This window comes from Octodon degus, unplaced genomic scaffold (genome assembly GCF_000260255.1).
Source record: "Octodon degus isolate 3935 unplaced genomic scaffold, OctDeg1.0 scaffold00192, whole genome shotgun sequence".
Lineage (NCBI taxonomy): Eukaryota > Metazoa > Chordata > Mammalia > Rodentia > Octodontidae > Octodon > Octodon degus.
The window spans coordinates 4,442,912-4,453,474 of record NW_004524768.1 but is presented as its reverse complement, the minus strand read 5'-3'; the positions used below and the strand labels follow the sequence as shown (position 1 = coordinate 4,453,474).

At 38.3% G+C, this 10,563-nt stretch overlaps 1 pseudogene; it reads left to right on the top strand.

Moving 5' to 3' along the window:
• The first annotated feature begins 1,556 nt into the window (after positions 1-1,556).
• Positions 1,557-2,161, top strand: LOC101562960 (annotated as a pseudogene).
• Positions 2,162-10,563: the final 8,402 nt, after the last annotated feature.

Genomic DNA, 10,563 nt, shown 5'->3' with positions numbered 1-10,563 from the left:
AGTAGAACAATTAGCAATACTAACAACAGTTAGTGAAATTTAGAAACTGACAAACTTTTGTAATTAATGGGTTTTACTTTAGATTACAGATGCAAACATTATAGCTGTATAACTAAGCAGATCTTAAATTGAGGATTTGTATATAAATTAGCTTCCCTGAGTTCTGTCTGGGCACCTTCCCTTTATACACCTAGAGACTTCCAGGCAGACTAGTTCACCTCAGTTACATGCTGCTTCCTCTGTGTCCAGAGAATGCTCCTGCAATTCTGGGCCTCGGTGTGGGCTCAGCTAGGCCCAGAAGTACAGAATGGGACCTCCGCCTGGTAGGTCTGCCAAGGTGGAATGGGTTGGCTGCACCTTCTGGTTCCTGGGACCACTTCTCCTTCCTGGTAGGCCTGCTGAGGTGGAATGACTGCACCTGGTGGCTTCCAGTCCCACGGCTTCCTCCTGGTGGGTCCACAGAGGTAGAATCAAATTCTGTATCATTTGTAATTTTCATTGTTTTTATATTATTTTGTACTGTCTTTAAAAATTAAAAAGAGCTTCCTGGTGCAACAGTGGCAAAAAAACACCATACTAAGGGTTTATTTACTATATACAATTTTCTAGATTTTCTTTCTTTCTTTCTTTCTTTCTTTCTTTCTTTCTTTCTTTCTTTTTTTCTTTGTATGTGTGTATATTTTAGGGAAGGGCCTACAGGGTGTTCAGGGTCTCATTACTAGATGGGACACATAGTGATCCACCTGTTTACAGCCTCCCAAGTGCTAGGATTACAAGCACACGCCACCACACCCAGTCTCAATTGCTGTCTCTGCGTGCCCCGGGGGGCTAGTCTGGCATGGCAGGCCCAGGGATCAAACCCCAGGCCCCTGCCCCTGTTGACAAGCGCTGTAATCTACTGAGCTGTTTTTTTTTTTTTTTTAATCTTTTATTTATTTGGTACATGATCTCACCACACAGCTCAGACTCAAGATGATCCCCCTGTCTCAGCCTCAGTGCTGGGATTATAGGCATGTGCCACCAAGCCTGGTTTCTGTGGCCAGCATAGTGAGCCTGGAGTTCTGGGGATCAAACCCAGGTCTTTGAGCTTGATTTGGAGACCGATTTATCAACTATGTTTCACCATTCATCAATACAAACTATTGGATATTTTCCAGTACTGACACCAGAATGCAGCAGCCCCTGGTGGGCAGACGAATGAGGGAAACGAGCCAACTTCCGGGAGGGTGGCGTGGGAGACCAAGGCAGGAGCGATTATTAGAAACTCGAGCCCAGTTTTCAGATAGGTGGACCCGCTGGAGCAGAGATGCCCCTTTAGCCACTCCCACTACACCGCAGTGGCCCAGGCCTTGGCAGAGAGGAAGGGGAATATAAGGCCGTGGCTAGCTTTGTTCTGTTCCCCGTAAGGACGGGCTCACAGTACCCAAATAGGAGGAAAAGAAAACCATGAGAATCTCAGAAACTGCGGCGCACATAGCTTGTGGCACACGTCAGGGACGCCCTGAGTAGGGCTGCGCTTGGGGCAGTGTCAGACTAATTCCTACACCCTGGCCAGAATGCGGCAGTGTGTAAGGTTTGCTGGAGTTCCTGTCCCCGCTGTGATGTGCTGAATCACAGAAAAGCACACTACCGGAAGCTACCCACAGGTGGCAGGAGAGGCCACGGCCACTGATCCACTGAGCTCTGCTGCACGGCTTTGCGTCTGTCAAGTGGGCCTCCTGGAACTTGCTGGACACAAATCAGAGATACTCACGAGCGAGCTTCATTGTTGGCCTTCTGGGAACTCATTCCCATGAGAGTAGAACCTCTGGGAAAGAAGAAGGTAGATCCTAGAAAAAATCCAGCAGCAAGAGGCAGCTTGAAAAAGAGGTTACGAAAACTGGAGAAGGCTAACCAAGAACTAATTCCCATTGAAGATTTTATTACCCCTCTGAAGTTCTTGGATGAATCAAGACCTCAAGTGGAACTTCCCTTTGAAGAAAGTGAGCGGAGAGCTCTCCTTCTGAAGAAGTGGGCCTTGTATAAGCAGCGAGAGCATGAGATGGAGAGGGATGCATGGTCCATCAGGACCATGCTGGAGGCTCAACAGAAAGCTGTGCAGGAGCTGAAACTCAAATCCCCAGAGCTCTAAGCCAAGGCCGTCAAGCGGGACCCTAGATGAAGTGAAATCTACTTGCAGGTTTGATCCCTGGGCCTGCCCTTCCAGGCCCTCTCCCCGGGCACACCGAGATGGCAAATGAGACTGGGCACTGTGGTGCACACCTATAATCCCAGCACATGGGAGACTGTAAACAGGAGAATCACTACAAGTCTGATCTAGTAGTGAGACCCTGAACACCCTGTAGACCCTTCCCTAAAATACAGAAAAAAGAAAAGAAAAAAAGGATTAATATGATAGAGCTTCAGCATTTGTTAAGTATTTAAATGGCAAGATTTCCACTGTTTCCTAGAGCTCATATTCCCTTTTATTTGTGTTATGATGACTTTCTTATATGGCTTCTTTAAGTGAAAACATCTTGCTGCAGCAGTAAATACCTCTACAGTGAGTAACTGCGCAGAAGTAGATTTCACAAAAGATCACACACACTAGATTTTGTTTTCCTAAGTCTGAATTTTACTCCCCAATGGATACCCATTTCTTGTATTCAGGATGTGAAATGCACATGGAATTCATTAAAAATCAGGCTTTGGTGAGACAGCTTTGATTTGACATTTTTGAAATATGATCTGGGTCACAGTGGTGAATGTGCTGACCTCTTCTTGGGCAACATCATCTGGACTTAATTATTTTAAATCAGGTTATGTAGTGCTGGCATCCACTTCTCTATGAAACTACTGCTGCCGGCAGACCCTGTGCCTGAGGTGATTTAGAAAATTAATACAGGTTTGAAATAGTTAAAAATAAATTTTATAGTAATTCTTGACTATTGCTTCATTACCTCATTTTTAGACATTCTTTTGTTTTTCATCTATTAGAATTGCTTTCCCAACATAGATGAAGTAAACCTCTGAGTATTTTACCACTATTTAGTTTCTTCTCTTCACAAATGGTGCTAAGTAAGTTATTTGATCAATAGGTATTAAACGAGTGAAAAATTACTCCAGGACAACCTACCACTAAGATGTGCAGTTGTGCTCTGGGTGATACAAGATAGCTCTGTGGCTACCTGTACATTCTGTAAGAAGGTACTTCCCTCTACCTCTCTTGGCTCATCCAGTGGTCAACAATCTAAGGCTATGATCTTCATTCCCTCCCTATCTGAAGGTAAATCAAAGAATAGAAAAATGGGTTCCAGTCAAATTTTCAGCAGCTAGCATGTACTATTTTCTGATTCTCGAGTGATCATTTTTCCAGATCACAATCTCATTTAAAAAAGGAAAGAAAAAATACTTTCACATCTAAAGAGTTCAAACTGTCTGGATTCCTTCTTTTATGTTATTTTAAAAATAATGTCACATTCATTTCTCAACTGGTTTCATAGAAACAAATTTCCAAGTTCATTTATGATTCAAAGACAGATGGGGTATTTTGATGAGCTCCTTTATTTGTAAAAGGAATGGTCAAAACTATTTTGGGAAAAAATCTTATACTAAGCAAAAATTTGTGTCAGTTCTGTAGAGATCTAGAATGCAGTTTCTCACATATACACACAGGTCAGGGTAACTGAATCCCCCTTACTCCTCTTCCTTGGACTTACCCTACAATTACCCAAATGCACAATATTTATAACTGCAACATTATGTCTTAAAATTCTTTAATAAGTTGCATGTAATTTAAATCACACAAAATCCACATAGGGTGGGAAAATAGAAAAGGAACTAATTGACTTTCCTCAGTACTCACAGCCACAATAAAAGCCAGACCTTGGCTCTGGCTTCCTGTTCCTTCTACTTGTTCCTTCTTCCTGAAATTTTCCCTTAACAACACAATGATGGATGATAAAATCTTGGAAAAAAACAACAATTTCCAGTAGGAGAGAGAGAGAGAGACAGAGAGAGAGAGAGAGAGAGAGAGAGAGAGAGAGAGAGAGAATATCAACTGGATTGTTTAAAAGGGCTTAAGTGTATTGCAGCTAAATAAATGAATCACAGCAGGTCTTGAAGACTACTGAGCAAAAACACTGTTTAATGAGGCATATAGCTTATAATTTTATGTGAATAAGCATATAACCTATATTTGTCTATCCCAAGGAGTCCAGAAACGGGGACCAGAGAAATTCTGCTGGCTTGGTTTCATTTTATTACTACCCTCTTTGTGACTCAGTCTGTGATGTTCAAAGATAGTGCAGCCGTTTCATCTCATTGAGGGTGATGGGCAGAGAGTGGGTAGGAATCTGGTCTTGTAAAGTGCCAATCTCTCCTTGGAAGTGCTTCCTTGAAGACTGCATTAAGTATATGGTCAACATACTTTTGGAATTCTTGTATTCTGAGGGGGATAAGACTATGACATCAAATAATGTGCTGTTTTAATATAAGGATTATTTTGAGATGAAAGCAATTGAGAAATAACAGCCTTGAGCAAAGCTATCTGTTCTTTCCCATCTGCTTACAAACAAGATGTATATTTCCTTTTATGAAGAAGTCCTCTGCTATTATATCAGGGTAGTAAGGACAGCTTTTACCACTGGGCTGTGAGATGAGGTGTACAAACATACCTTGCTAAATAACTTAATATTTGTCATCCCCACCACACATCTGACTTACCACAAAATGCTACCCTTGAAAGCCCAAACCCTCTTATTTTGCCAGTCATCCCCAGTTTATCACCTTTGTTACATGGCAGGTAAGCCCTATGTTCAACCTCTTGTTTAGATCTGCATTTTTCTCTAGAGACTTCCATGTACATGTAAAATATGAAATAAAATTTATAAGTTCTCAGTTTATTTCACAGATCCCAACTTCAAATCCTAAAAAATGCAGTGGAGAGGTGCTTCATCTTCTATAGGTCTTTGTTTCCCAAAGAATAGTATTTAAAAAGTAGAAAGAATGAAGTTTAGGAGTAGCATAACATGTCTCAGCAGCAATATGTGAAGTTAGAAGCAATGTGGAAATCTCAGAATTGCTGCCAGTTACCAGCAGGGGGAGTGTCCTAGTTTCCCTCTGTCTCCACCTATATGTCTGATGAATATGCGCTGGAAGCTTGTCATTTGAATGGGCATTTGCTGAAACCAATGAGACCAAACATTTCATTATACAGTCTTTTCTTTATTTTTAAACAATGCAAAATAATGATAGAAAAAAACCCAGCATTAGAAATGATACAATATTTAACTAAACAAAATAATAGGCATTCAAAAATTTTTTGTATTATATGATACTATCTTCAAACCAGTTGTTCAAATTATCAGATATAAGCATGTAAGATTTGTTTAAAGAATAAAAAAGCAAAACAATTAAAAAGAAGCTATAAGAAATTCAAAAGAAGGAGAAATAAAATCAAAGTAAAAAAATTAAGTATTTACTGCTCCTTTTCAGCAATAGACAATATAATTATCCAAACTATTTTGCATATATACCTAAATATATCTTTTTCCCTTCTTTCATTTGTCCTTTTTCTCATCCCAGTTCTGCCTTCCCATTGAACAATTTCTTTCCCTTTCATGGTATCTATTGTACCTTTTAGGTTTTTATTACTCTTTCAGGCTCTCACACTAGCAAGGTAATAGGATGCTTGCAAATGTAGATCTGATTTTTTTTCACTGAGAAATGTAGACTCTAGTTGCATCCATTTATCTACAAAAGCCTCAAGTTTGTATTTTTTATAGCTTAATAATACTCCGTTGTGTAAAAGTACCTTATCATTTTATTCATTCCTCAGTTGATAGGCATTTGGGTTGTTTCAAAGATTTAGCTATGACAAATTACACTGCTATAAACATGGGTGTACATATATCACTTTGGTGTGATGGATTCAGTTATTTTTTTAAATGCCTAGGAGGAGCCGGAGAGATGGCTCAGTGGAATAAAGAACAAGTGCAAGGGCCTGAGTTCAATCACCAGTTTAAAAAAAAAAAACTAGGAGGTGAATAGCTGGCTTGAATAGGACCTCCAATCATAAATTTTAGAGGAATCTCCATGCTGATTTCCATAATTATTGTACCAGCCTGAACCTGAACTCCCACTAACAGTAGAAGTTTTTTTTTTTTTTCAACAGCCTTTTAAGTACTTGTTATTGGTTGACTTCTTGATCATAGCCATTCTTTCTGGAATGAGATGTAATCCCAGAACTGTTTTAATTTGCATCTGTTGAATGACCAATGATGTTGAACATTTTTTCAAATATTTATTTGTCATTTGTATCTATTCATTTGTGAAGTGTATATTCATGTCAGATGACCATTTTTGAATTGAGTCATTGAATTTTGGAGAGCTGATATTTTTAACTCTTTATGTTCTAGATAAGAGTCCTTTGTCTGATGGACAGTCTGCTATAATTGTCTCACTCTTCATGGGTTTCATTTTTACTCTGTTGGTGACTTCTTCAGACATGCAGACACTTCAAAAAGATTAGACCACAATTATTGATTCTTTGAAGTATTTTCCTATGAAGTTCATTTGTGTTCATGAACTCTTTACCTACCTCTGTCATTAAACTTTCTACCTACTTTCTCTCCCAGAAGATTTAGTGTTTTGGTTTTAATATTTAAATCTTTGAACCATGTTGACTGGAGCTTTGTACATGGTGATAGGCATGAGTCTATTTTAAGTCTTCAGCATGTAGAAAGCCAGTGTTTCCAGCATCATTTGTTAAAGAGGCTATCTTTCTTCCAATGAACATGTGTAGCCCCTTGTCAAAAATAGGGTAGCTGAGTGTGCTTGTTTGTGTCTACATTTTCTAATCCGTTACACTGATCACTAGGTCTGCTTTTTTGCCTGTACCATGGAGATTTTATCACAGTAGCTTTGTAGTATAATTTTAAGTCAGGGATTGTGATGCTTCCTGCCTGTTCTTTGTTATTCAGGGTTGCTTTTTTATTCTAGTTCTCTTCTGGGTCCAGTTAAATTTTAGTGATATTTTTTCTAGATCTGTGAGGTATACTGATGTTATTTTAATTGGGATGGCATTGAATCTGTATAACAATTATGGAAGTATGGCCATTTCACAATGTTGGTTCTTCCTAGCCAGGAGTAAGTATCTCTTTCCATTTTCTGAAATCCTCTTTGATCACTTTTTTTAGAGTACTATAATTTTTCTCAATAAATATTTTACTTCCTTTGTGATATTGGCTCCTAAGTATTTAATTTTGTTGGGTATTATTGTAAAAGGTATGGTTGGCATAATTTATCTCTCAGTGTATTCATTGTTTGGTATAGAAATGCTTTTTTTTTTTTGTATTTTAGTACAGTGTCTACAGGGTCTCACTACATAGATTATACTCAAAGTTATTCTCCAGTTTTCAGCCTCACAGTACTGGGATTACAGGTGAGTGCCACCACACCCAGTCTCAATCGCCATCTCAGCTCGCCCTGGGGGTGGAGCCAGCGCAGCATGCCAGGGATTGAACCCTGACCACTGCACTTTGCCTAAGCAGGTGTTTTAATCTGCTGAGCTATCTGGCTGGCCCTAATTTTTGAGTGTTGAATTTTTATCTTGCTATTCTACTGAATTTCATTATTAAATCTACAAGTGTCTTAATGGAGTTTTTGGGGTCCTATGTATCATCTGCAAATACTGCTAATTTCACTTCTTTCTTTCCAATAATTATTGCGTTTATTTTTTTCTCTTGCCTAATTGATCTGGCTAATGGTTCCAGAACTATGTTGAACAGGAGTGGTGACAGTAGTCATCCTTGTCTTATTCCTGATTTTAAAGTGAAGGTTTTCAATTTTTGTCCATTAAGTACAATGTTGGCTGTTGTTTTGTCATAAGTGACTTTTACCAGGTTGAGGTAAAGACCATCTATTTAGATTATCTGTAGTGTTTTTATCATGAATGAATGTTGAACTTTGTCAAAACTTTTCCTGCATCTACCGAGATGCTTATTTGAGGGGCTGGGGAGATAGCTTAGTGGTTTAAGCACCTGCCTGGAAGCTCAAGGACCTGAGTTGTACTACATGACATAACATGACATGCTGGCCCTGCCCTGGATGCACCAAGCCAACCACTGAGACGGGGTGTGGTGGTGCACACCTGTAATCACAGCTCTGGAGAGGCTAACACAGAAGGTTCACTATGAGTCTGAGTTGCACGGCGAGACTTTGTACCAGATACATAAAATTAAAAAAAGAAAAGCGAGATGATCATTTGATTTTTGTTTTTGGCTCTGTTGCATATTACATTTATAGTTTTGCATATATTAAGCCATCCTTGCATTCCTGGGATGATCCCACTTAGTCATAATGTACAATGTTCTCAATGATTTCCTACATTCTGCTTGTTAGTATTTTATTGAGGATGTTTACATCTATATTCACTAGAGAGATTGGCCTGTAGTTCCTTTTTATGGTCAGGACCTTCTCTGGTTTTTGTATAGAGTAATACTTGCCTCCTTGAATGAGTTTGGGAGAATTCCTTCCCTTTCAGTTTCATTGAAGAGTTTGAGAAGAGTTGGCATTAGGTCCTTGCTAAATGTCTTGTAGAATTCAGCTTTAAATCCACCATGTAGGGTTTGTTTACATTGTGTCAAATTGAGAAGTTAAAAGCTTAACTAAATTGTCTCAGCAATTCTACACCTTAGGGCATGGATACCCTTCCCTAGGGCACAGGCAAAGAGGCCACTCCATAGGGCATGGAGGGCCCAATTTACAGTAACTTAGCACTTCAAGGATATAAAAGAGAACTAAGGAACGATGGAGAGTTCCACTTCCTCAAAGGACATGCAGTCTTCACAGTGAATGTGGAAGGAAGGGAAAGAGGCTTGCTAGAAGCTGCAGCTGTGTCTCCTCCCTTTGATCTTTCCTGTTTTCTGCCACCTTGAACTGCTATCCTCTTCCATGTGCCCATCTGCCTTGGAGCTGCTGAGAATGGACTGATACCCACACTCACTGTGAGCTAAATAATCCTTTTCTTTCTTAATTTTGTCAGGTATTTTCTCCCAATAATGAAAGTTAACTGAGACACATCAGGACTTGGCCTCTTCTTTGTTGGCAGGCTTTTCACTACATTTTCAATTTAATTGATTGATATTGGTTTACTCAAAATTTTTATATTTTCTTCCTTTAGCTTTTGTAGTTCATGTACATCTAGGAATATATCCATTTCTTCTGTATTTTTCCATTCTGTGAGAGTAAAGATTTTGCAAGTATTGATGATCTTCTGAACTTCTATAAGACCTGCAGTGATTTCACTCTTTTAATTTCTCTTTGCATGAATTTGAATCTTTTCTTTTTTAATGAGTTTGGCTAGGGGTTTAACAGGGTATTTTTATTCTTTCAAAGAACCAACTCTTCTACTCATTAATTTTTGTGTTGTTTTCTTCAACTCCATTGCATTTATGTCTGCTCTGATCCTCATAATTTCCTTCATTCTTTGGGCTTTGAATTTGACATGCTCTTATTTTTCTAGGAGTTTGGGGTGCAGCTTCAGATTGTTTATTTGTTTTCATTCTGGTTTTTTCTCATTTGTGCATTTTCCACTATAAATTTTTCTCTTAAGACAACTTTCATTGAATCCCACAGATTCTGGTAAGTTGCATATGCATTTTTGTTAGATTGTAAATAGTGTTTAATTTCTTCTTTAATTTCATATGTGACCCACTGATTTTTCAGGATGGTATTATTCAGTTTCCATGTAATTACAGAGCTTTAGTTGATTATTTTGTCAAGAATTTCCAGTTTTGTTGCACAGTGGTCAGATAATATGCATGGGATAATTTTGATTCTTTTACATTTACTTAAGTATGTTCCTTTTGCTAGCACATGATGTATTTTGGATAATGCCCCATGTGCAGCTGAGAACAAAAATGTGTACTTTGATTCTGTTGAGTGGAACACCTTGCAAAGTTTTATTAAGTTCATTTCTTCACAAGTTTGGTTTAGTTGTGGTTTTTTTTGCTCATGTTTTGTATGGTTGATCTATCTTTGTGTCAATGGGCTGTTAAATTCTCTCAATGCAATTGTATTACTGCTCATTAGATTTTTCATGTCAGTTAAAATTTGTCTTATATAGTTGAATGACCCTAGATTGGTTGCATATATATTTATAATTGTTATCTCTTCTTCTTGCAGTTTTCCCCTAACAAGGATGTAGTTACCTTCTTTGCCTCTTTTAATCTATATTTGGGAATTTGACATTATCAGCAGCCAGATTATCTACCCCTACTTTTTTCTGGGTTTCCTCTCACATGGAATATCGTTTTCCATCCTTTGACATTTAGTCTATTCCTTTTTTTTTTTAATTAAATGTGTTTCTTTTACACAGCATATTGTTAGATTTTGTTTCTTTATATACTCTGCCTGCTTTTTTTGATTGGTGAATTGAAGCCATTTACATTGATAACTGATATGTATTGGTTTATCTTTGTCATGTTGTTTTCCTAGTGTAAGTTCCCCTTTATTAATTGTTTTCTGTGTTTAATTGTTCTCTTGTGTTGTTGTTGAAGTTGTGGTTATCTTTGTCTCTTC